At 40.4% G+C, this 26583-nt stretch overlaps 1 long non-coding RNA gene across 2 annotated transcripts; it reads left to right on the top strand.

Moving 5' to 3' along the window:
- The first annotated feature begins 1023 nt into the window (after window positions 1–1023).
- LOC122199442 lies at window positions 1024–25627 on the top strand. Of its 2 annotated transcripts, none has more exons than XR_006193510.1 (3): window positions 1024–1131; window positions 3423–3653; window positions 25517–25627. It is a non-coding gene; the product is annotated as an uncharacterized LOC122199442 (long non-coding RNA). The 2 variants fall into 2 exon arrangements; XR_006193508.1 differs by lacking the exon at window positions 25517–25627 and adding an exon at window positions 15126–15259.
- Window positions 25628–26583: the final 956 nt, after the last annotated feature.

Here is a 26583-nt window from a genome sequence, read left to right as displayed (position 1 = left end):
CTTTAGAAAGAGCCTTTGTCTGTTCCCCGTTACTCAACTTATCTGAAGAACACAGTTGTCATCTCTAAATCGGTGGTGACTGTGATATTGAACCTTAGGTGCCCAGCATGGTGCCTGAAGCACATGGGGGGGGGGGAGGCGTCTAATAAATGTAATGATCACCCCACCAGACAAAACCGAACCAAACCCGGCCACATATCAGTTGCCAAAACACTGTGTCCTCACTGAAACGAGACAGGAAAAATGCCTCCGCTGAAAAGAACACGCGGCAAGGACCGCTCCCGAGGCCTTTCCCGAAGGGGAACACAATGGCTCCCTGTTCGCCGGCGAGGCCGCGGGAGGAGCGCCCGGGCGAGCTCTGCTGCCCTCTGCTGGACGGAACGCCCACCCCGCGCCAGCGTGTCTGGTCACATCGCGCCAGCTCCCGGGGGACCCGTGTCCTGATCCAGCAGCTTATGCAACACCAGACTGCAGCCAGAGCACGTCTGAGAAAAGGAAACCACTGACTTCATGGCGCTTCGGTGAAAACTGGTGATAAAAGAAGAGAACAGGAGGGCAAGAAAATAGCAAGTGCTCTTGCAGCGTAGCAGGCTCAGAGCAAAGGTCCTTGAACGTTGTCTGCGCAGGACCCCCCAAACAGCAGGGGGCTCACTCCTATTTTGTTGTAGATGAGGAACCTGAGGCTCAGGGAAGAGTTGGGTACATTACTGAGGGAAACTGACTGCAGAGAGCCCCAGCCAGGTTTTGAATCAGGGCCTCTTTGACTTAAGAATACCAAGTTGCCACACCTAGCTGTGCCATTAATTAGCTGTGTGAGCTGGACCAAATACCGGGTCGTGTTGGGTCTTGGTGCTCTTCATTTTTGGAATAAGGGGTTGGCTGAGGTAAACTGAGTTCCCTCTCAGCTCTCACATTCTGAATACAAGCCTTTGTTACTGGTCGCTCTTGTCGCCTAGGAATGGATTATGGGGTCATCTCCCCCAGGGGACCATGCATTTCTCATCAAGCATAATTACCGGGAGACAGCTGGCACCCCCTACTCTGCAGCACCAAGCATGCCAGGTCCCCCACCATATTCTCCACAACTTACCTGGCTTCTCCCGTCCTCCAAATTATGTCAGAGGCTCAGAGGTGTGTTTTCTTCTTCTTCTTCTTCTTCTTTTTTTTTAATTTTTAATGTTTATTTATTCTTGAGACAGAGAGAGACAGAGCATGAACAGGGGAGGAGCAGAGAGAGAGGGAGACACAGAATCTGAAACAGGCTCCAGGCTCTGAGCTGTCAGTACAGAGCCCGACGCGGGGCTCGAACTCACAGACTGTGAGATCATGACCTGAGCCGAAGTCGGACGCTTAACCGACCAAGCCACTCAGGCGCCCCATCAGAGGTGTGTTTTCTAATTAGTCTTGCAGCTTTTCAAATCTGACCACTGGTGAAATGTGCCAAAGAGTCAGGCTTGCCTGTCCAAGATCCATGGTACAAGATAATGTTGCAGAGAAAGGAATACTACAAACTGAACAGGTTCACCTAATGCCCATCAGAGGCCTTGAGAAACATTTATAAATTCTCCAGGGAGAGTCCCCGGGGTCCTGCCCAAATGAGCCAATGGGACCATTTACCTTTTTTGTTTTGTAAAAATGGTTTCATTGAGTGATTGACATACAAAAAGCTGCGGATATTTAAGGTATACAACTTGAGGTGTTTGGAGGCTAGTATACACCTGTGAAGCCATCATCGCAGTCAATGCCACAAATGTATCCATCACCTCCAAAAGTTTCCTCCTGCCCCATGTTTTGTTTTGTTTTGTTTTTTGCCGTTCACTATTTACTTCAGGCATACTTTCTTTCAGTCTGCAATAATCCTTAGGAGTTTCAGTTGGATTCTTTAATGGTATGAAGGGGGTGGACATTTCAGTCCAGTCTAGTTTGGATATTGATTTATGACATTCTTCTAGTTCATTGGAATCTTCAGGTTGTAAAATATTTTAGGGGGCTCTTTTTCCACAGTGGAGCCAGGAAGCATCTCTGCTTCTCAGACAACTTGACAGAAAATTTCAAAATCCAAAAACATGAAAACTGGAAGGCACCCTAGAGATTATATGATCCCATTCTCTCATTTTATGGATGACAGTCTGAGCTATTTGTCCAAATAAAGAGAGTTCTCTGGAAACATTTTTTTTTTAAAGCAATAAAACAAAACCAAAAACAAACCAATAAAAACAGATGCACCAAGCATCTTTTCCCAGACTCTGGATGGTACCTTTCATACACTGGCAGGAAGGCATTAGGAAAGCTTAGTCAACACAGAATCGGGGCAGCCACCAGAAAGTTAGGGTTCAGCCTGATTATTATATTCCCAGCTTTTAAGAAAGTCAGGTCTGGTGCCAAAAATATATTAATGCCTTTCCCGGAGCTCTCCCTCCAAACATGGCGCCTGGAGGGCAACTCTGGTCTCAAGAAAACATGATACCACACAATATCCAGGGAGGCCCAAATGATGTTCACCCCTGAACTGATGATAAAATACCGATCAAACACTGATCAAACCTCTTTAGAGGCAGCCAAGTTGCAGTTGGAGACGGTATCTGGCAGAGTTTCCAGACTGAGAGCACATGCCAAGTGTAATTGAATGTGAGTATGATAAACAGTGATGGACCCCTCACTGACAGACTGCAATGCTGTTAGAACAAGATTCCCAGCCGTTCTGGAATTATGGGGAGATGCTGGGAGGTCCAGCTGCAACCCCCGAATTCTGTCATCCCAGCTTAGAGAAAACTCCTACTGTTTTTCCCTTAAAAAAATTAACTGTTTCAATCTGGTCTTTTGTTTGTTGGTTGGGTATTTTTTGGTCCCATCCACTGTTTTCCCTATTAACATGGAACTTCTGTGGCTTGTGTTTTATTTCATCCCATCGGGAGCAGTAAAGAAACTGCACAGGACTGAGGAGCCCCCCAGGGGTTCTTGGAAGTGAGGGGGTGGGGTTGGGGGTTCTTGAAGTCCCAGGATGAACCTGTAGGATGAACTTGGCCCATGTTCCAGGAGCATATTTATAACTCATGGTTTACATTTTTTGGTGCGGGGGCGGGGGGGAGGAGAGGAGGAAGAGATGACATTGACATTTTACGAAGCAGCAAGTAAATCTGCATGGGTTTTAAAGATAAAGCACAAGATGTGAAGGAAATTCCTGCTTTGTGGCTAATTGCTTCGAGCTATCTATCGCCCCCCGTGACCCCTTGGGAGCCCACAGACGAAAAATACCAGATATGACATTTGATTCCGTCCAACTTTTCGCCTGGAAAATACGATTACTACTATCATTATCACTGCTACCTGCACGACTACTACTTAGTACTATTTCTATCCCTCCAACTGTTACTTCCACTGCTATTACTAACACGCACCCCCCTTTTCTTCTTTTTTATAAGCTGGAGAAATCCCAGGACTCCAAGGGGACAGGACTGCTGTGATGTTCTGCAGGGCCTGAAAACATGGTGCTTCCTTTGACTTCCCACCTGAAGACACATCCCACTAAGAATTAATAATGGCTGAAAATAATAATAATACAGGCCAGTCTGCCAACACGGTGGCCATCAGCCCTCACAAGCCTGGGCGAACCACGGTGGATGTCTCACGCTAACACTTGGGTGACACGCTGGGTAAGTGATAAGGCTGCTTGGGGCCAGCAGCCTGGGCCAGAGTCCAGCTATCCTAGGCCTGCTCACTCTGAACTGAAGGGACTGATGTCACACTTGTAACACATCTGTGGCACACCACAGTAAGATCCGATTTAGCCTACTCATTACAGCAAATAATTTCAACAGTTTTTTCAGTTAGGAAAACAGAAGATTTCTCCTTGGGCTGATTCATCCCAGATGGGAAGGGGATTTGATTGAGAGAAGTCCGCATGTGACACTGATCACATGGAAATCTGTTGTTTTCTCCTCTGGGTTCTGAGATGCCACCTGCTGGTGTTTCCCAAAGACTTGAGGCTCAGTCGGCTCTTAACTGGAGAACAACCTCATTCATGCAATTTTCATCCGTTCATTCATTCAACAAATACTTGTCGAATTCCTACCTTGTGCTATGCACTCCGCCAGGCACCAAGGATGTTATAAGGAGCCACTGCGGACATGTTCCTCCCACCGTGGAGCTTTCCATCTAGAGAGGGACACAGAGAAATAAGCTGATTTGAAGCAGCATAGGGCAGGAAACAGAGTGCCACATGGCACACGAGCGCAGATGTGAAGGCTGACTTTGGGAATTGGGAAGTGCAGCGTCTAAGTGAAAAGCTAACAGAATTAGAAAAGTCAGCTGAATGTGGTGCAGGGAAGGCTACAGGAATCTGAACTGCCAGGTGATGCTGGAGGATAGAAGCTTAGGAAGGCAGAGTAAGGGGATAAAGACTGGAGTTCTGGCAAGGGCAGCAACTGGAATCTGCATTATCCATGACGCCCTAGCTCAGGGGAGCAGGGCCACGTCCACGTAAAGTCCATCCTCATTGTTCGGGGTTGCACAGGTGAGGCCCACCTCTCCACTGCCACTTAGTTTAATAAGGAGGCTTTGTGTGGATACTGGTAGCTGGGTTCCCATCTGTCACTTTCCTCCCAACCGAGACTCCGGGTCCTCACCCAGGCTGGACCAAGGGGACAGAAGAATGTCTGTTCTCTGAGCTGGAAACACGCCTCAGGAGAGACAAGGCACATGGACAGGGCTACATTGCTCCCTTTTTTGCTTTCTGAAATGCATTCTTAGATCTCTGTGACCTCAAAAAACTTTTATCACAATGTGGAGAAGTCCTAAACAGTTCAATTGCCCCAAAGCTCTTAAAAATGTTATCCAAGCATTATCTCCCAACACAGTTTTGGGGCCCAGATATTTTTAGGTCAATTCTTTCAAATCCTTAATTATGCAATTCCTATTTTTCCATAGACTTCTCTTAAAGATAGAAAATATAGAAGACTACCCAATTTATTTTATGAAGCCAGAATAATCTATTAAAGACTCCAGACACATCTGTCTCATTCTCCATCCTTCCCTCCCTCCTATCTCTCTCTCACAAATATAACTATTGACTTCAATTAACAAATAGCTCAAAAGCTCCTACAAAAGTCCCACAAAAATCTAGAAAATTAAAACTGAAAATGTAGTAAACTAATAATTCACTACAACCAAAAATGTCATCATAGTTTAAGGTGAGAAAAGCTAACAATATAGCCCGCTGCATTAATGTCAGATAAAAAATAGTAAATACTGAAAAGGCATTCAATAAGTTCAACAACCATTCTTTCTTAGAAAAATACAAAAGAGGGGGTGCCTGGCTGGCCCTGTCAGTACAGTGTGTGACTCTTGATCTCAGGATCATGAGTTCAAGCCCCACATTGGGTGTAGAGATGACCAAAAAAATAAATAAATAAAAATTATAAAATAGAGAAATGGAAGGAAGTTTCTCAAAAATACAAAAAATATTCACCCTGAAACAACAGGCATATGTAACAGTACAAACTAGGCCTATAACTACTAAAATCAGGTCTGCGAGTAATGAGCACACCGGTATCATGATTAAGTAGCAGTGTTCTGGAAGATATGGCAAAGACATTAATTTGTGACACTCAAATAATCATAGAAAGAGAGGAGAAAATTGCAATTACTTGCAGGATATACAAATCATCCAAAATAAATCATGGAGAGACAGTAAAATGAATGGATATTAAGCACATGTATAAAAATGTGTTTATTTTTTTCATCTGTCACAAATAATTTGACATAAGAAATAAGACCCTTCATAATATCAAAAAAAGCCCATAACATATGTAGAAATAATGTTACATCAGAAATATATAAGACCTCCATGTACCTATGACAGTATGACTTAAATAAATGGAGAAACATACTCTATTTTTGGGTGGGAAGACTTAATTTTGTAAAGATTTGAAAACTTACCAAAATCTAATGCTAAAATGTAAGAGTGTTCTTTGCAATTTATCAAAAATAATCCTAGAATATACAGAAAAATCCATGGGTGAAAATAGTAAAGAAAAATACTGAGAAAGGAAATTGATGATGCTGGATTACCATCAAGCAGAACAGGTCATGTGCCTGTCAAAGTTCCCTCTTCTGGGAGGATGGGACACCTTTTTCTAATAGGAATGCTTAGAGGAAAGTATATTTGCTAATTGGTTCACCCAAATGGGATGGCTTTTGCAATCTGACTGTCTGAAGGAGGGCCGTCCTTTTGAAGATTGAACAATGTAGAAAAAAAATAAACATTTCAATAAATGACAGTGGCCAACTGGGTATCCGTATGGAAAAAATGGAATTGGTTGCTTATCTTATACCATTCACAGAAATCAGTTTAAGGTGGTTTAAGGACCTATCAGTAATGGACAAAACTTTAAAACTTCTAGAAGAAAATATAGGATAGTAGTTTAACACCTCAGGAGAGAGTAGAATATCTTAAAACAAGTAATAAAAGCTTAAACCATAAACAGAATATGGTTACTTGAGTACGTTAGGATTAAGAGCTATTATTTATCAAAAAACCACACAGTAAAAAGAAAAATTACTAACTGGCATACACACACACACACACACACACACACACACACACACACACACAATTTATGAAACTGGAGAAAGAATTTGTATGCAGAATATACCAAAAAAACCCCCAAAACCCACATATGAATCAATAAGAAAAACACAAAAATGAAACATAAAATGGACAAAAAAATGACCAAAGGACAAACATAAATTTCCAATTAAAATATGAAAAGATTTTAAGCTTTTAAATAATTACAGCAATGTAAATTAAAACCACAATGAACCACTTTTTCTTGATCAGATTGGTAAAACAAAAACATCCATCAATTCTAAGCTATGGTGAGGACAGTGAGTGGGCAAGAGCTTAATGGGACAAATAATCTGGAAAACAGTCTGGCATTATCTAGACATTTAGAAACGTACATCCCCCAAATCCAGGATTTTCACCCTCACATATGAGAGGTAAGAACAACTCGTGAACACTGTCAACAAGGGACACATAAAAACAGTCATAGATGCCTTACCTGTAATAGGTAATACAAAACAACCAACCAAAATCATCAGTAGAATGAATAAAGCTGATATATTCTTATGGTAGAATATTAAACAACAGTGCAAACAAATTACAGTTACAAGCGTCAATGTAGATGAATCTTAAAACTTCATGTGGGTTGAAAACACCAAATTGTAAAAAAATTATATCCAGTTGATTCTACTTATATAAAAGTTAAAAATTAGCAAACCTAAAGAATGTATACCACATGGGTGGTAACACTATAGAGAAAAGCAAGATAATTCGATCGTCTTTTAACTTTTTTTTGTTTTTAAATCCTTGGCGGTTCTAAAATGGGCATTTATTACCTACCTAATAATAAATGAATGTTTCAAAGAATATGCCTCAAGAGGTTTGACCGTGGGAGGCCTTGGTTCTTATACGTTTTCATTCCTCAGGGCCCCTCGTCCTGGAGTCCACCAGGATCTTAACCTCCCTGAAGTGTTTTTCTTGGCCACCGCCTGGACTTGAGACCTAGAGAAGTGTCAGTTTTCAGGCTCCTTTACCTCCTTCACCTAGAGGGAGTGACACATGGCATGTTTGAAGTCCCCTTGTTTCACTGATCTGGGGAACAGGGTAAGAATGAACAGGAAGGTAGCTCCTGGCAGAAACATGGATGTACTGAGTGGTTAAGTTCAAGATGACCCAAAACATTTTCTGATATTCCTACATTTGAATTACAAGAGAACATTTTTTTTAAATAATGATTTCTTCCCCCTTTTTTAAGTTTTAAAAATTATTTAATAACTTTTTAAATTTTATTTAAATTCAAGTTAGTTAACATATGGTGTAGTCTTGGCTTCGGGAGTAGAACCCAGTGATTCATCACTTACATGTGACAGCCAGTGCTCATCCTGAAAAGTGCCCTCCTTAATGCCCATCACTCATTTAACCCATCCCCGCCTCCCCCTCACAGCCCTCAGTTTGTTCTCTGTATTTAAGAGTCTCTCGTGGCTGAAAATGGGGAGGATGTGTGTTCTTCTGACTGCCCTTCCCAATGGCCTGCTTATATCAGAGTCTATGTTGCATACCAAAGTTTGTCCCATGGCTTCGGTAGCAGGAACTCTAGGCTGCCTAAACTCATCTTCTGTCCAATCTTAATAGTTTGAGTCTTCATTTACCATTGATATCGATCCACGTTACCCCATAACGAAGGCTGTTTCATTGTATTGGATTGGATGTACTACTGGGCATCCAGTCTTTTTTCAGCATTGCCCAAATGAATGATCTGGTACATGGGCCTCCAGCGGAGGGGAACAGGTTTCACTGCATACAAAACAGGAACATTGTTTCGTTGTATACAAAATCGGGATGTTTCGCCCTTCTCCGCCACCTTTGACCTTGGTATAGCTTTGGAGTGTTTTTCAGATATTTAAATACATTTATTTTGAGTTACTTTTTAAGCATATTAAGGAATTCCTTCAATGTAATTTTTTTTTTTATGGTTGCAGAAGTTACAATTAAAGAAACTAGTACCTGTCGGTCAGTGGTTCTGCCAGTGATTTTGCTCCTCAGGGGATATGTGGGGATGTCTGGAGACAATTCTGGCCATGGCATCTGGGGACCTAGCTGCATCCATCTGTGGGTGGAGGCCCGGATGCTGCCAGTCACCTTACAATGCCCAGAACAGCTCCTCACAGCAAAGAATGGTCCAGCCCCAAATGTCAGGAGCGCAGAGGTGGAGAATCCCAGGTGTCGATTTACGGTGAAGATAAAGCATGCGGGCAGGCATGCCTTTCTCTGCGTTTTGAACACTCAAGTCTTAGCCAACGCAACATCAGTCTCACTGCCCCATCCCAGACAACAGCCATTTTGTTGTTGTCGTGGTTAACCAAATGGGTCAAGGCTATTTATGTTTCTCACAAGTCAAAAATCTCTCTTTGCCTAAAAGAACACCCTATTGGAGAACATTTTGTTTTGCCCTACACCACTTCACCTGCTGGCTTAGTTTGGCAACTGAAGTTGGTCGCACCGACTTTCCCGGCGTCATGAAGCTAAGTGTTTCATTTTATTTCCCTGATGAAACCTAATGCAAAACTGGAGTGTGTAGCAATGCCCCAGTGATTAAAGATGTCACTTTTTCCCCTCAAAGTCTAAACGTTTCCATTTTCTGAAGCAATCTAGTTGTGTTAATTTTGGATAATGAATGAAAAAATTCCAATTAAAAATAACCCCAAATCATTGCCAGTGTTAGTTCTCAGGCTGTAAGTGAACTGATCAGAGACCACAGCAGCTTCAGAAAGAGGGTTGCACTCCAAGTAGCCTAAGAATCAATTCTTTTATTTTAATTAACTCTTTCAGGAGGTCTGGCCAGACCCAGGTCCGGCCTGTGGGTTTCAGTGAGGTGAATATTACAGATTGTGGAAATTAGCACCAGAAGGACAGTAAGGCATTGTTTTGTACAGCAACCTGCATCTTAAGACCTCTGGCTGGGCAATCATAACAATAAAAAATATTACATACAGAGAAAGACAGATACCATATGGTTTCACTCTTATGTGGATCCTGAGAAACTTAACAGAAGACCATGGGGGAGGGGAAGGGAAAAAAAAGAGGTTAGAGAGGGAGGGAGCCAAAGCATAAGAGACTCTTAAAAACTGAGAACAAACTGAGGGTTGATGGGAGTGGGAGGGAGGGGAGGGTGGGAGATGGGTATTGAGGAGGACACATTTTGGGATGAGCACTGGGTGTTGTATGGAAACCAATTTGACAATAAATTTCATATTAAAAATATATAAAAGATTCGCAGGATAGCTTTTTAAAATAATGCAGATTTCTAGGGCTTCAGAGACTGAGATTAGTAGGTTTCGGATGGGAGCCTAGAATATCTAGCAAGCACCTTTGGGTGATCCGAAGCAGCTTGAGAAGGCCTGGTTTAGGACGGCATGCTTATACTTCCTTGCCTGCCCTATCACTAAGTTATTAAAGACATTTCTCTTTCCTGCTTGTCCTTTAGTGCAAAGATAAGTAACAACGATTTGAAAGAAGGAACCTTGATTAACCACCGCTGTGGAAATGTTTGGCCTCAGCACTGTCTCCTTGGCCAAGGCAAAATAAAATTAGATGTTGCATGCGAAAATGCTTTATAAATTGAGGAGAGGGAAATAAGCCTATTTTCGTGCACTCAGCAAATAGCTTATATGTTGCCTCTCACACAAAAAAAGGTGCTTAGTGGCATGACTAAGCAGAGAAAAGCTACAGAATATCAAAATGTGACTGCATTGTTCTCTCTCATTTAGAGCTTAGGAAACAAGGATGGATCACTAGGCAGGGATTGATACCGTTCAACAGGATGAAAGGAGTCCCTAATTCAAAGAACTTTTGAATCCTGGCAGGCCGTCAAAGCAGAAGGTCATCATTCTGAAAATGACTCAGCAGAAATCTATAACCCTGCTAAGAGTACATCAGCAGATCTTTTTCAGGAAGCTCACACATTTCGATTTAGAATCTCCTAGAAGGCTTGGGGGCCTGGTGTGGCCCCTTACATCCTTCATTCCATTCGGAAACTCACTATATGCCTGACCTCGGTCAAAATCCTGAAAAGTCTCCAAGATTACGTCCCCCTTTTGTGGAAATGGGGACAACTGTATTTGCCTCAGAAAGTCACTGGGAGGATTAAAAGAAATGATGTGTGCTAAGAATGTCGACACAACAAAAGCACCTGTTCCCCTCCGCTGGAGACCCATGTACCAGATCATTAGTTTGGGCAATGCTCAAAAAAGACTGGATGCCAGCAGTACATACAATCCAATTTATTATTATACGCCAAAGCAGCCAACTGTGTGGGGAGCTTGACAAATGGGGACTGAACATGTGCAGTGCTAAAGTCTGTATGTTCGTACTTGACATCATATGCAATTTGTCTGGGAGGCCCAGCTCAGAGTCTTCCTGTTCGACTAGTCAACACCACACACACACACACACACACACAACACACACACACACAACACACACACACACACACACACACACACACACACACACACACACAGAGTCTCATTCTCCCCAGCAAAGGTAGTTCCACTTCTGCAATAGAACTTTCACCTCTAAAGTCTTGATGCCCATCTTTTCGCTTCGCTGACGGTCACTGCATCCTAAAACTTGCCAATAAAAACCTGAACAGGGCTGCACCTAGCAGTCAATTCGTCCCCATACAGTCAGTCAATAATCATAGCCACCCTGGAATTAGCAGGGTTTCCCGGGGGGTGTAAGTCATACGTTTTTCTGGCCTGAATGTGTGCTTTATTGGTGAAGGAAAGTTAGAATGAAGCACAAAGCAGCCAGCAGGGTGGACAAAGATCCCCACAAATCTTGGCTTAGACAATGATGTAGGTGAGGCTCGCCTGGGCAGGACGGGATTCTTCCCTCTGACAGTCAGCACTCAGCATTTATTTAAAACTACTTTCAGAAACAGTTTACGTCGATAGGAAAGGTGAGTCTCGTGATTCCACTCCTACCTCTTTTTTGAGATCGCTTATGATACCACCCAGCTTCCCCCATCTGAATCCCCTGTCATGGTTCTAAATGCCAGTTTAGAAAGTCAAGATCACCTTCACAGAATTAAGATTTATAACCTTTGAATATATTAAAAGAATGTGCCACAGGCTCTCCAAGAAACTCTTAAAAAGGAGTACTAGCAAAGTTTGAAAAATGGAATATGTGTGTAGTTGTCAAGTTAATTACATTGGAATGCAACATTCATGTGGAAGGAATATTTGATCTGCTTGCTTACAGAGGTCAGTTACATACCTTTTTTTTTTTGTCATAGAAGAATCATAGTAATATTTCTCCAAAGGCACAATATCAATGATTCTTTGAGCAGCACATAGGCACCGAATAGCTCCTAGGGACTGTTTTAGTTGAATTCAGATATTGAAAGGACACTGCAACCCGGCTTCCTTCTTCCCACAGAATGAGAACATTTAGTGTTGGATGGTGTTGATTATGGATGCAACTTCCAGAGAATAAGAATATTCAGTGTTGAGTAGTGTCTATTATGAGTGCAAATTAATTCGAAGAAGGGAAACAGTGTGCCTTAGTGTCGTGAGGAAAGCTTCAAGGACACTGGATGGGCCTGGAAAGATGGCTTGCATTGGTATCAGCAAAAGAACAGAGGAGGACAGTCCCACAAAAACACGGAGGCAGGGGCATGTGAATGGGCCCACCTGGCTGGTGTGGCACTAGCATGTTGGGGGATCGTGAGAAATAAAGGTGGAGTTGGGTCACATCGTAGAATGCCTTTGAAGGTTGGGGGACGGTATGTAATATCTTAGGGAAGAAAAAGTCATTACAGACTTTGGAGCAAGAGAAATATCATGATAAAAGAAATGTTTCAGGAAAATTAAAGCAAAAATGACATCTAGGGGCTTGGAACAGAAGGTGGAGGAAACTATTTCAGTAACAGAGTTATGAGGCTAGAACAGAATAACAAGCGAATTGCTCACAGGTTCTGCATTTTTATATTTATCTTATTTTCCTCAGAATTTCTAAACATTTATTTCTACTATTTATTTGCCACTTAAGTTCTTCCTGTATGGTAGCCTTTAATTAATGAATTAATCAATTAATTAATTCATTTTTTTGGCATTTCAAGAGATCACACACCTTCTCCACTAGATTATATATTGGGACTCTATTTTATATTTATATTTTTTAATGCTCCTTAACATTGTCTACCCACAATTGGAAAAGAAGAAAAGGAAGCAAAATTATTTATGTTGACTAAATTAGAGAAAGTTTTTACAAATCTTGACAAGAGATGGAGAAGCCAGGAGAGATGGTCAAAGGTATCTCCCAATTTTCTAACCTAGGAGAATAAAATATAATATATACTTAGAAAATGGTTTGTTATAAGGAAAGTTGATGAGTTAAGTTTTAGCTGTGTTGATATCCAAGCAGAAAGATCACATCGGCTTTTGGAAACAAAGAAATAAGTGAGAAATCATCCATACTTTTGCATATTACTTTTCACTGTCTCTTCTTACATTATCCTATTATGACACTTTTGATTACCTATTCTGTTTCAAATACATGTTTTATCTCTATGGTGAATGTGGGATACATATCTATTTTATCTTTGTAGATATGGGACCATATTGGCAGATTTTTGTAGATAAAGGACTTTATCTTCCTCAAAATATTTAGCATATTGGGGTGCCTGGCTGGCTCAGTCGGTAGAGCACGCAACTCTTAATCTCGGGGTTGTAAATTCAAGCCCCACATTGGGTGTAGAGATTACTTAGTTATATATTATATTGTAACATATTAGATTATATTAATTATATTATATTTATTATATAGTACATATACTATACTAATATATTATATACCATTATATACTACTATATATACTATATACAACTACTTTACGTGCTATTTAGTATATATAAATAAATAAATATATATATATATATATATATATATATATATATATATATATATATAGTATTAGTTATATAATATGGTTAACATAGTGAATTATACGTGGTAGGTTATCGGTGCCATATCAATAAGCAGGCTGACAAATGTTTATCAGTGTTTCAAAACTTCAGCATTATTAATATTTTGGACTGTATAGTTGGGAGGCTGTCTTGTTGTACTGTAGGACGTTTAGTACCGTGTCTGGCCCCTACCCACTAGCCGCCCACAGTATCCTCACTCCCCAAGTTGTGACAACTAAAAATGCATCCAGACATTGCCAGATGTCCCCTGGGAGTGACACTGTCCCTGGCTGGGGATCTGCTGGTTTAGACAAATGCTGGATTGGAGATTCAATTTAGGAGTCATTTAAATAAAGATTATGCTTTAAGGCTCGGTTCCAATAAGAAATGAAACAGACAAGAAAGAGCTGGTGGCTAAGAACAAAACCTTGGGTGATGAATGTGAAATGAGGGAGGGAGTTTTCAAACAAATTTCTAGTTCCATGATATACCTACCTACACCTTGTACACAGTGGCAGCCAGCATTGCTCAACAGACACTTGTGTTATGAATGTAATTGTAAATTTTCTAGTAGTTCTATTTTAAAAAGTAAAAATAAACTGATGAAATTAATTTTAATAGTACATTTTATTTAATAATACATATTACCACTTCAACATGTAATCAATATATAATAGTTATTTATGAGCTATTTACTTTCTTTTTCTGTATGAAAACTTTGGGATATGGAGTATATTTTATTTTATTTAAAAAAATTTTTTTTAATGTTTATTCATCTTTGAGACAGAGAGAAACAGAGCATGAGCGGGGTAGGGGCAGAGCAAGAGGGAGACACAGAATCTGCAGCAGGCTCCAGGCTCTGAGCTGTCAGCACAGAGCCCGACGCGGGGCCCGAACCCACCAACCATGCGATCATGACCTGAGCCGAAGTCGGCGCTCCCGACTGAGCCACCCAGGTGCCCCTGGAGTATATTTTATACTGATAGCACATCTCAATTTGATTATTCATTTCAAATGCTCTATAGCCACATGTGACTAGGGGCTGCCATATTGGATGGACAATTCAGTCGATTTAAATAAGCGTTTTCTGATCCTTTCATTTTATGTTATTATGCTTTTCATAAAGGGAGCCACAAGGATTAGCGACGTGTCTGAAACTTTTTATCAATTTACTTAATACTTTATAAATATAAAAAAGATGTCTCTTTTTTGGCATAGCGTTCTGTGAGTTTTGATAAATGCATGGAGTCAAGTAGCCATCACCAGAGTCAGGATACAGAACAGTTCTCATACCCCTAAAATTCTCTCTGCTGCTCTTTTGTAGTCCAGTTCTCTCCCACCCCAACTTCCATTTTTTTTTCTTTTCTTTTTCTTTTTTTGGAACAGGATTCTCTCCTTTTATCAAAAAAAGATGTCAGGGAAAAAGGTAGATGGGAAGCAGACACAGTTGGGAAGATGCAACCGTCGACATTGAATACATTTCTTTCCAAAGCTCACGTGCGGTGAGCTCTGCTCTACTTGAAGTCATGCAAGCCCACTCTGAGAGGGGCCATGTGTCTTCCCTTCCCCCACATTCATCTGTCGTTCCTCTGCAGGTTACAGGAATAGGAAGGTCTCTCCCGGAATACTCTGCACGACAGATGGCAGGTTCACACTAGGAGACACCTAGAAGAAGAACTCAGCCTCCACAGGTGGGCGCCTTTCCATGGCTGAGGAACAAGGCACTGAAGTGGACCCTCCTTGTATGCTAGATATTCCTTACACTCTGGCTTCTGGGTTCCCAAGTGTCTCTATCTTTTCATGGCCTCTTTGCTTTTCTAAGGAGAGAAACCTAGGAAAACGAGCTTTTTAGTGCATGTGCAGCTCCTAGAGTGGACAGGTCTGGGCTGCGGCTGTCATCAAAGCATAGATGACCCGGGTTGTGCCAAACACCATGAGGGCAGGTGTCCTTGGGCCAACTGACAGCAGTGGCTCTGGCTTTGTCATGCCTCTCAGCATCCCCGTTCTGTTCACAAAGCCGAGCAAGCAGATGGGAAGAGGCATGTAGAAGCACCTCCCTCACATATATGTCACTACTGGCACCCACGTTGGGAAGGGGAAGGTGGCCGGTTTGCTTGACATTGTTCCAGGAGCACATGCCTATTGTGCTGCCCAGAGAATCGGGCTCCAGAAATAGAGTTCCACAAGTCACACAAACGCCCACAAACACACGGAGACACAGAATATGCAGAGGCAAGCACATCGCCTCGAGTTCCCGCTGTTGAACATTTGTCCTTTGCAATTTGCCATCATAACAATGCAATCATAACCTTTAGGGTGTCTATCTTGGACATCTTAGTGTTCTCTACACTTTATATACTTGGGCTAACACTTCTCTTTATCCCTCACTCTCCCTCATATAAAGTTGTGAAGAAAAACAACAACAACAACAACAACAAGAGATTACAGTAACATAAAGGCAGGCACTGACCTAAACACATATGCATTAATTGACCAAGTACTTTGAGTAATTGTGTAGTAAAATTAAACTAGAAAGAAATCCTACCAGAACCGGAGAATCCTTTTTACTTCACAGTTTTCCCTCCCAAAGTCTTCCAACAACATGCCTCTACTGGAAAACCTGGAGACCATGTAAAGGCTTGCATGTTTGTAATGGATGACTGGCAACTAGTTTATCCAAGTTATTTCATTTTTTTTTAATGTTTATTTTTGAGAGAGAAAGAGAGAGAATGAGCAGGGAAGGGGCAGAGAGAAAGGGAGACACAGAATCCAAAGTAGGCCCCAAGCTCTGAGCTGTCAGCAGGGAGCCTGACGCGGGGCTCGAATCCATGAACCATGAGATCATGACCTGAGCTGAAGTCTTATGCTCAACCGACAGAGCCACCCAGGCGCCCCATCCAAGTTACGTCAAGTTTATCATGTAGTTCAACAAAATCAAGTATCCTCATTGGCACCCACTGTAAAAGGTGAGGTGTCCTGTGCACACTAGGACTTGCCAGGCAAAGAAGGAAAAGAGTGAAATAGTGGCAGTGGCCACACGATGTGTTCACAAATTACCGTTTCATTTCCTCCTGGGCATATGAGGATGCCACCTTTTCCCAGTCTCCCTTGCCAACTGAATTCTGGCTTGAAGAGACGCAGACTAGAAAAGTCGCATGCCCTGTAGAGACCTAGTCCCTAAAGCCACCCGCTGAAACCAGCGCGTGCCCTCCTTGAGGGCCAACCAGATACTAGACACCCCATGAGGACCCAGGAGATGGCGGAGGCACTCAATGGAAGGAGCCTGGGTCTCTGTTTGAGCACAGCCAATACTTCCAATCCTTAAACCACACTCAACCGTGAGATGAGCAAAAAATAAAGCTCTGTGAATTGCTCAGCTTCTGGAGTCGTCTGTCACAGCATTTTTTTTTTCATTTCCTAATCAACACAGGTCACAACCACCTGACTCCCAAGTTTCCTAACCTTGGTCTCAAGGCGATCATACCAAGTCTCCTTCAGTTGGATGTAACCGTGAAGGCTGTGATGCTTATGGCTCTTTGGAGAGCAAAACCTGTCTACTTCCCTGTCCAATTTCATTACTGTTTAGTTTAGTCCTGCCTACTATTCCATTTTGATTTGCCTGGTCTGGTCTAGAGGAGAAATAATTGGCGACAGGTTGGGTCTCCTAACATCCCCAAGGCAAAGAGCTGGGATACACTGTTTGGTAGTGTGCTGGTAAATGTTTAACGATTGGTTCTTTGAGAAAAATCATATGCATATATACAAGTGCATAAGTCTATTGCTACTTTTAATGATATTAAGAATATGTAGCACATAATTTACAAGTAATAAAATGTACAATACTTTTTAGTATAAATTTTATGTAGTCAATTGATTCTCACAGAACGTTTTCAGCAATTTTGCCCAAACTCTTGTATCCACAGGCAATCTACTATTGCAATTCAATCACGATTTGATAAAATTGCATTCCAGTCTGCTGATTCTTTTCTTAATACATTTATTGCCATTAAATCTGATATATTGTCTACCGTTAAACTATTTTTCAACCTCAAATTATATTCACCAAAATGAAACTTCCACCTCACCACGACACATACATATGGGAACTTGACTCATTTGTCCATTACATGAGCAATGCTTTTGCTGAATTGGATAATTGTTTTTGAATCCTGGAGGAATTTTACAAGTTTTCATGCTAGCCACAGCGTAAGGTCCATACATATGATGCCCTTTGATGTTTAAACTGTATTATCAAATATCTTCCCCATCAGTTTCCTATGTCTAGATCAGGGGCTTGGAGACACTTTCTGTAAAGGGCCAGTTAGTAAATATTTTAGGATTTGTGGGGCAGATGGTCACTCTCACTGACTACTCAATTCTGCCATTATACAAAGGCAACTATAGGCAACACAGAAATAAATGGGCATGGCTGTTTTCCAATAAAACTTTCCAGAAACAGACCTTCGGCTGAATTTGGGTCGCTGGCTGTAGTTTGCCAAATCTCGTCTAGGCAATCAATAAGACACTAAGTCAAGCCTCGATGTGTCGGGTTTGCCAATTTGTTTGGTGGACAGACTTCCATTGTAGTCAACTTCAGACTACTCGTGTGGTATCACTGAATGCAGAGTCAGGAAGAAACGTGCAGTAGCTGAGCATCATGTAATACTTTCACCGTACAGACACAATGGGGCTAACTGTAAAACCAGAGAGAATACCGAACTATAACAAAACAATTAGGAAGTGACGCTGAGTATTCATCACCTTTGCTTTCAATGCGATTTAACTGCAAGGATTTGTAACTTAATTTTTAATAATAGCTACCTTTCCCACATCGCTCAGGAAATTCCTGGAAGTTTACTAGTCAAGTCTCACGAGACGGTGCAAAAATGTTTCTAACACACCACCGGATCCCAGACAGTTTCTCTTCTCCATGGCCGTTGTATTGGAGTCAGGGAGTATCTCTCATCGATTTATTTTCTCCTGAGGCAGTTACAGTTGTTGGAAGGTAAATATTATTGAATCAGTTATCTTGCTCAAAAGATAACTCTGTCAACACTTAAAACTCAAAGCATGCATCAATTCTTACTCACATGTTCAAAATTATTACAGGTTCATTGCATGCTTTACACCAAAACATGCTCGATATTTTCCTTACATAGTGTGGAGGTGACTCATCTTTACTTAAGGGGAGGTACGATAGATTATGACAGTGTGTGAAAAATCCTCAAGCACAGACTTCTTTACTCCTTTTAAGCATCCACTTCCAGGTGAGGAAATCAAAAACCTAAATGCAAATAAAGGTGACTTTGAACAACACAGGCTTGAACGCAGGTATGCAGGTCTGCTTGTACATGAAGTTTTGGGATAAATACCAGACAGTGCTGTAAATGTTTTTTCTTCCCTATGATTTTATTAACAACATTTTCTCTTCTCTAGCTTACTTTAGTGTAAGAATACAGGATATAAGAATACAGGATATAATACATATGACACACAAAATTGTGTTCATCAACTGCTTATGTTATCGGTAAGGCTTCTGGTCAATAGTAGCGCTAAGGACTGGTTAAGTCTGGGGACGGCCAAAATGTCTACATAGATTTTCAACCGCATGGTGATCAGCACCCTTAACCCCCATGTTGTTCCAAGGGTCAACTGGATCCTAGAGCAAAACAGATCCTTACATAGATTGTCTGTACATGAGGCAACATGGCTTAATGGAAAAGGTCACAAGCTTTAGAATCAGACAAGTTGGGTTCAAATCCCTGTTTTGATATGTGCTCGCTATATGACTGAAGGTAAATTCCTTAACCTTTTGAAGCCTCAGTTCCCTCTGTAAAATGGGTCATGAGGTTTAGAAGGTTCGAATGAGGAAAAAAAATATGTGAAGTGCTACAACGTGCAGGGCTTCTGAAGCATTCGGTCAACGGCAGGTATTACCGTTATTCACTGGAACTCTCATATTGCTCCGGTAAGTGTTATCATGAAGTTGGTGATACAATGGTTCTAGAAATGTCAACGATTATTCACGCCTTTAATGGTCTGATGCTTGGATTGGGGAGCCTGTGGTTCAGATACACGCGTCCTCTTCTTCATGCATTGGGTACCAGCAGTTGCTCTGAGTAGTCAAAAACTGTCAGGTCTACAATGCTGAATTAGCAATTGCCAATTCCCCGTGTGGCAGACTGAGCTGCCTCTGCTTTTCACCTAGACATGAGAAGCCACAGTGGCATGTTACCACTTGAAAATAATCTAGGGGCCTGCCATCGCATCGGTTTGTCCAACTTACTTAATAAAGCTGTCTAAGATGCTGTGCCAAAGATGAAGAGATGTACTTGGTTTTGAGTTAGCTTAACTTTTTTCTCTTCTATCTCACAGATGGGTAGCATCAGTTTTGGCCGTGGTATTAAGATGAGAGCATCTATTTCCTCCTGTGCTTCTACCAGAGCATCTTAAACTATACAAATGGTCAAACAATTCTTTAGGAAGATTTCTCTTTAACTTCAATATAAGGTCGTACTCGATGCTTTGATATGCACTTGAGAGTTCCAACCTAACACTCAAGGAGCATGTTGGCCTCCTGTTGATATTGTCAAGTATTGTTCACGATGATCCCACGCCTCCTACATCTTTCAGTGGGGAAAGCACAGCCACATTAGAAATCTGGCTCGCTATTGCACTTTGAATCTTCCCCAAATACCATTGAAATGTCCAAAAATATAGATATGATCCTGATTTTCAATACAGTCATCTGATTTTATTTTTCTATTATAACTTAAGACACCTGTACAGTAAGCAAAACTCATATTCTTGACCACCTGACCACTTTGAGTTGCTGATGACATCAAGCTACTGTCATCACGGTGACAGATAAACTTGACATATTTGGTGAAAGTATTCATCATTCTTAGCATATGTAGTTGAAGAATAACTACGTGTTCATTTGCTTTGATTTTTAATAAGAGGCAAAATAAAAGTCACCAGGACCAATATAGGTCAAAGAGCTTCCCGAAGGAAAGGAATAAGTGACTTTCTTTCTTTGTATTTCTTTTCTTACTTCTTTTTTTCTTTCAAGCAACATGGAAACATGACCTCTACTTGCTGTATTTTGGTAACCAGAAACCTTCCAGCGAGATGCCTTTCTAGAGCTATTAAGTTGTATTTTGCTCCTTGTGTATTTAAATTCTCCAATTGCAGGCACAGGGCAAAGCCTTCAATATTTTCTTGTCTAGAGGATTTTTTAAGTCAAAAACAAAAGCCCTCAGCTCTTCCTGCTTTTTTGGGAAAACCTAAATACACAGGAGAGATTATGTTGGATCTCCCAGAGGGGAAGGGCAGTCCTAGACAGAGAAATGGGTGAGGTGTGCAGGCGAAATATTCTTCAGCAATGGGCCTAGTGAGATATTACCAGAAATGTCTGGTGTGAGTGAATACTGACTTATAGCTTGGGGGAAGAAAACTGGTTTTCATAACCCCAGAGAACCCGAGGATGGATTAAGTGCTCATTCAGCTGCAGGGGCTCCTAATGAAAGCAGTGTGGTGGCAAACACAGGCAAGAAACTCCCCACTAAGCAGAGAGTTCTCTCCTGAACAACTCTCTTAATAGGCAGGTGAAACTCTATACAGGCAAGAAGAGACAGACAGACAGAGACATAGATAGATAGATAAATAGACAGACAGATAGATAGATAATAGATAGATAGACAATAGATAGATAATAGATAAATAGATAGATAACAGATATTAGATAGATAGATAGATAATAGATAAATTATAGATAGGTGATAGATAGATACATAGATAGATAGATTTTTCCCATCCTCTTTAAGGATAAAAAGATGTGAATATATAAATATATATTCAATATATAAATTTTCAAGACAACTTATTTGAGTTCCACATAATGGATGAACATAAGCATCTGAAAGGATATGAAAGCAAAAAACACATTATATGGGGGGAAAATCCTGTAGTTCACAAGAAGTGCATGCATCTGAGTTATCAGAGGAAACATTCTGTGATGAAACAGATTATGCACCAAGCAAAATCCAGGAGAAAACTGTTTTTCAAGTCTAATTTATATTCTCAATATGATTCCCTAAGATATTATATAAATGAAAAAGGAAAAAAAATTGAGAGCAGTGAAGATTACTTTCAGAGGGAAACTGTTATACTCAAAATGACAAACACAGTGGAGGCCCCAAAGAACAGAATGAATAGTAAATCAAGAAATGAGATAAACAGCTTGAGAACTCCTCCTAGAGCAAAAAAACAACAAAACAAAACCCACAAGTAATGACTATAAGGAAAATATAAAAAGCAAAGAGGATAGCTCCTAGAGATATAATATAAACAGAAACAGGACAGTGCTCTTCATATCTTTCCCCGCAGAAGAACAGTGACAGAGAATAAGTATATTTGTACCATCTGTGTATACAGAGTGAGGAGTGGAGGGGTTGGTGGAAAATGCAGAAGAGGTTCTAACCAGGGGTAGAATATCGAGTGATCCAGGAAGAACAAAAAATGTGTTTTCAGTCTTTTGCTCTATCTTAAAAGTTGTTGAATATTTAATTTTTATCCCAAAATATATCCAAGTCTCATTCAACACCATAAGAAAAAAAGAATGTTTCATACAGCTTTCTGATACTTGTATTAGCTGCTGAAAGGAGTTAAAACATTGGGTGGATTTTTAAAGTATATTATTAAAAGTTCTAAATAAATAATAGATAAATGAGTACCCTAAAAGTTAAGAAAGCATGGAAGTCTTTCTTGCCTTGAGGATTTGGTACTCTCAATACACCAATCTTACTGCTTATGGGATTCTAAATGAGAGGAGATTTCAAAGAAATCCCAGAGTCTGTACAAGATGGGGCCTGATATAGAAAACTCTCTGCAGCCAATTCCCTCCACCATCCCTCCCAAAAAGCTGCTGAGACTCCAAAAACCCATACATTCAAGGGTGAGGGCAAATCAAAATGGCAAAACCAACGGGGAATTTCTTAATGGTTTCAAATCCTTTGGTTATACAGGTAATGTAAACTCCGGAATTTGGTTTAAAGAGGTAATGGAATTCAAGTGACCCCAGGCACTTTGGAGAAGTAAAAGTAAATTCTTTCTGGAGGGAAGCACCTGTACTATATGCCTCGAGTAATTCCTACAAATAATTTTTCATGTGCAATGTAATACACAGACAAAGGTAACCAGATACCCAAGAAAATTAATCTTCGCGAGCAAAATCAGCAGAATAAAACTACACAAAATACCTTCAAAAACTAGACTCAGACTGTAAAACAACTAGGCTATGTAAAAGAAATACTTGATAAGCTTAAAGATACCTGCAGAAACAGAAAACTATAAGAATGTCACATTGTACATTTGAAAAATAACCAGATGTAAGTTCTAGAAATTAAGAAGAAATTAACCTAATTAGAAACAATTTATGGCTTTAACATCAAATTAGAAACACCAGAATGGAGGGGTGCCTGGGTAGCTCAGTCTGTTAAGCGCCCTGAGCGCTTCGGCTCAGGTCATGGTCTTGACAGTTTCTGGGTTCGAGCCCCGAGTTGGGCTCTGTGCTGACAGCTCAGAGCCTTGGAGCCTGCTTCAGATTCTGTGTTTCCCTCTGTCTCTGTCCCTCCCCCGCTCACACTCTGTTTCTCTCTCTCTCTAAAAAAATAAATAAACATTAAAAAAATTTAAAAAAGGAAACACCAAAATGGAGAATTACTAAAATAGAAGATAAATTATAATAAATTCTACACAGTACAGCACAAAGTTGTAAACAAAACTAGGGGTAAAAGAAAAAGAAGGAGGAGGAGGAGGGGGAGAAAGAGTGAGAATCATAGACCACGGAGTGAAAACGTTTAATATATATGAACTAGAATCCAAGAAGGAGAAAAACAATTGAATGGGACAGAAGCATCACCCAATAGCAGATTAGACTTCGTGAAGACAGGATCAATACAAAAGTGAACAAGTCAATAGAAATATCCAAACTGGAGACAGAGAAGGAAGAATGGAAGTTACAAAGAAGAGCATTAGCAATGTGGGACAGAGCAGGAATATGTAACGTATGTGTAATCATAGTACCAAGAGAAGAGGATAGAAGAAATGGGGCAAAATGATTATTCAAAGATATGATAGTTGAGTTTCTCAGACATGATAAAAAGCACCAGTCCACAGACGCCATGAACTCAATGAATCTCAAGCAAGATACAGAAGATGAAATCCACACCTAGACAAATTATGCAAAGACTGCAGAAAATCAGAGAGATCAGACAAAGAATAGAGTATCCTTAAGCTACAGTCGACTGACAGCTGACTTCTCAACATAAATAACAGTATCTCTAAATCCATGGAATGATATCTACAATGTACATTTAAAAAAACAGGGGTGCCTGCGTGGCTCAGTTGGTTAAGCATCTGACTCCAGCTCAGGTCATGATCACACAGTTCGTGAGTTGGAGTCCTGAGTTGGGCTCTGTGCTGACAGCTCAGGGCCTGGAGCCTGCTTTGGATTCTGTGTCTCACTCTTCTCTCTGCCCCTAGCCTGCTAGTTCCTCACTCTCTCTCAAATAAAAATAAAAAAACTATCAAGCTAGAATGCTATACTGGTTAAAATATCTTTTAAGACTAAGATGAAATAAAGATATTTCAGTAAAATAAAACTGAGAGCATTCACCATCAACACTACCTTAAAGGAAGTTCTAAAGCATATAATTTAGGTAGAAGAAAATCTTAGATCTAAGATCTAAAATATAAAGGGATAAAAAGCAAAGGAAGTGGGAAATATGTGGATAATTCTAAATGAGTTGACTATAAACTTTTTTTAAATCAATGTTTTTTGGAATTTAAAAAGTGTATAATTAAAATATTGACAGAAGATTAAAGGAGGTAAATAATGGTAGAATTTTCAAAAGATCTTTGTATTGTTCAAGATGAGGATGAAAGAATTAATTAATATTAGACATAATAAATTAACCTACATTTCAATTTGCAAACTGAAAATAAAGAATAAAAGCGGGATATATAATTGCAAATAAGTAGAAGAAAAATAGAAAATGCTAAAAAGAAAATAGGCCAAAAGAAGTCAGGAAAGGAGAAGAAAAAAGCATGGAAGACGTTAGACAACTAGAAAACACAAAACTAGATGGCAGATTTGACCCAATATATCAGGAATTCTTGATGTAGACATAAATGGATTACTTGACTGACTTCGGCCAGTACAAACGAAAACAAAACAAAATACAATAATTTTTGTTTTTCTTAAAACAAGAAATGTATTTTAACACAGTAACAACAATAGTAGCAACAACAAAACACCGGAAAGGTTGAGAGTGCTGTGTTAAGCATCACTTAGAGAAATTTGTAGTCTTGAAATAAATGTGTTAGAAATGAAGAAAGGCTGCAAATTAACAAGCTAAATGTTCAACTCAAAACTTGGAAAATAATAGAGGAATAAACCCATTAGACTGAAGGAAAGTAGATAATAAAGTTGGGAGCCAAGATGAATAAAAATAAAAAACAAATATTCAACAGAAAGGAGCAATGAAACTCACCAAACATTGGCCTTTTGAAAAAGCCTAATAAAACTGTTAAATCTTTGATGAGGCTGACTCAAAAACAAGAGAAAAGGAGATGAAACACAACTGGGACTCATATTACTACAGAGCCTTCGGACATTACAGAGGATCGTAAAAGGATATTATAATTTTATACCCTAAGTATGACAATTGAGATGAAATAGACAAATTCATAGAAAGGGTTTCAACTAAAAACACTGGCTCAAAAAGAAATAGAAACCCTGAACAATCCTGTAAACACCAAAGAAATTAAATTAGTAAGAAAAATAATCTTGCAAAAAAGACCCAATGTGGGTCAAGATCATCCAATCCAGTGAAGGCCTAAATAGAACAGAAACGTACAAGAAGGTTTCCTGACTGTTGAGCTGGGACATTGATCTCCTGCTCTTGGCATTCTGGGTTCGCAGGTCTTCAGACCCGGACTGAAATCTACACCATTGGTTCTCTGGCTCTCACACCTTCCTTTGAGCACTACCACTGGTTTTCCTGGGTCTTCAGCTTGCAGATGGCACTTCAGCCCCCATCACCCCCTGAGTCAATACTTTATAATAAATATCTTTCTCCCCTGTGTGTGTGTATACGTATATACATATTACATATATTCTGTTTCTCTGAGGAATCCCAATATACTAAAAGATATCTTGTTTATTCCTATGATGCTACCAGCCCAAGATGGATGCAGACTCCCCACAAAAATTTTAAGCCTAACAATGGGCAAAATGGGGTTCAGACATAATCTAAGCAAGGGAAGTCATGGACAAGCCATTTAACTTCTATCCTAGGAATAAGTGCCCCCCATTGTCCAAATTGGCTACTTTGGGACCAAGAATAGAGGGGTGGGGGCAGGGGCTGGAGAAACTAATGCCAAGTCTATTCCCAAATATTTAGGACTCTTTATTTTATAAATAACTGGTATTAAGAGTGCCATTGGGGCGATTCAGTGATGAGAGGGGACAGGGAACTAATAAGAATGAAAATATAGACTGTTGGTCATATTTTAACTAATCCAATGATTCTACAACTAAGCAGCCCCCTGTGTAGCCCTTAGGCTCTCGGGAGAAGCCTTGACAGCCACTGACTAAATAAACCTCTGCTGCTTGTGAATTGTTGCATGAGCTGCCCAATCCAGAAGCTGCTTGGGTCCAAGAGTTGCCACCTTCAGTCAGGACTTTTATTCGGGGCCCCTGTCCGAAGACACTGTTTTCTGCTTGGTTGATGGCATATCCGACGACTCTGTGCTGACTCTCCCAATTGGCAGTCAGATCACTTGTTCCTGGCCTCAGTATCAACTGTTCTGGAGAATAACCATAAATCTTCTGAGATGCCCACCTTCACCCTCAAACACTACCAAAGGGAACTTTTAGTGTGTTTCATGACATACGTTTTAAGTCAAATCATCCCACTGCTACTTCTCAATTTTTGCAAAATTGCTAACAGGTAGAAAAAAGTATTTATAGACTTTTTTTTCTATTAA

Source organism: Panthera leo, chromosome A1, assembly GCF_018350215.1.
Source record: "Panthera leo isolate Ple1 chromosome A1, P.leo_Ple1_pat1.1, whole genome shotgun sequence".
NCBI classification, from domain to species: Eukaryota; Metazoa; Chordata; class Mammalia; order Carnivora; family Felidae; genus Panthera; species Panthera leo.
This window is presented reverse-complemented; position numbering and strand designations above follow the sequence as displayed.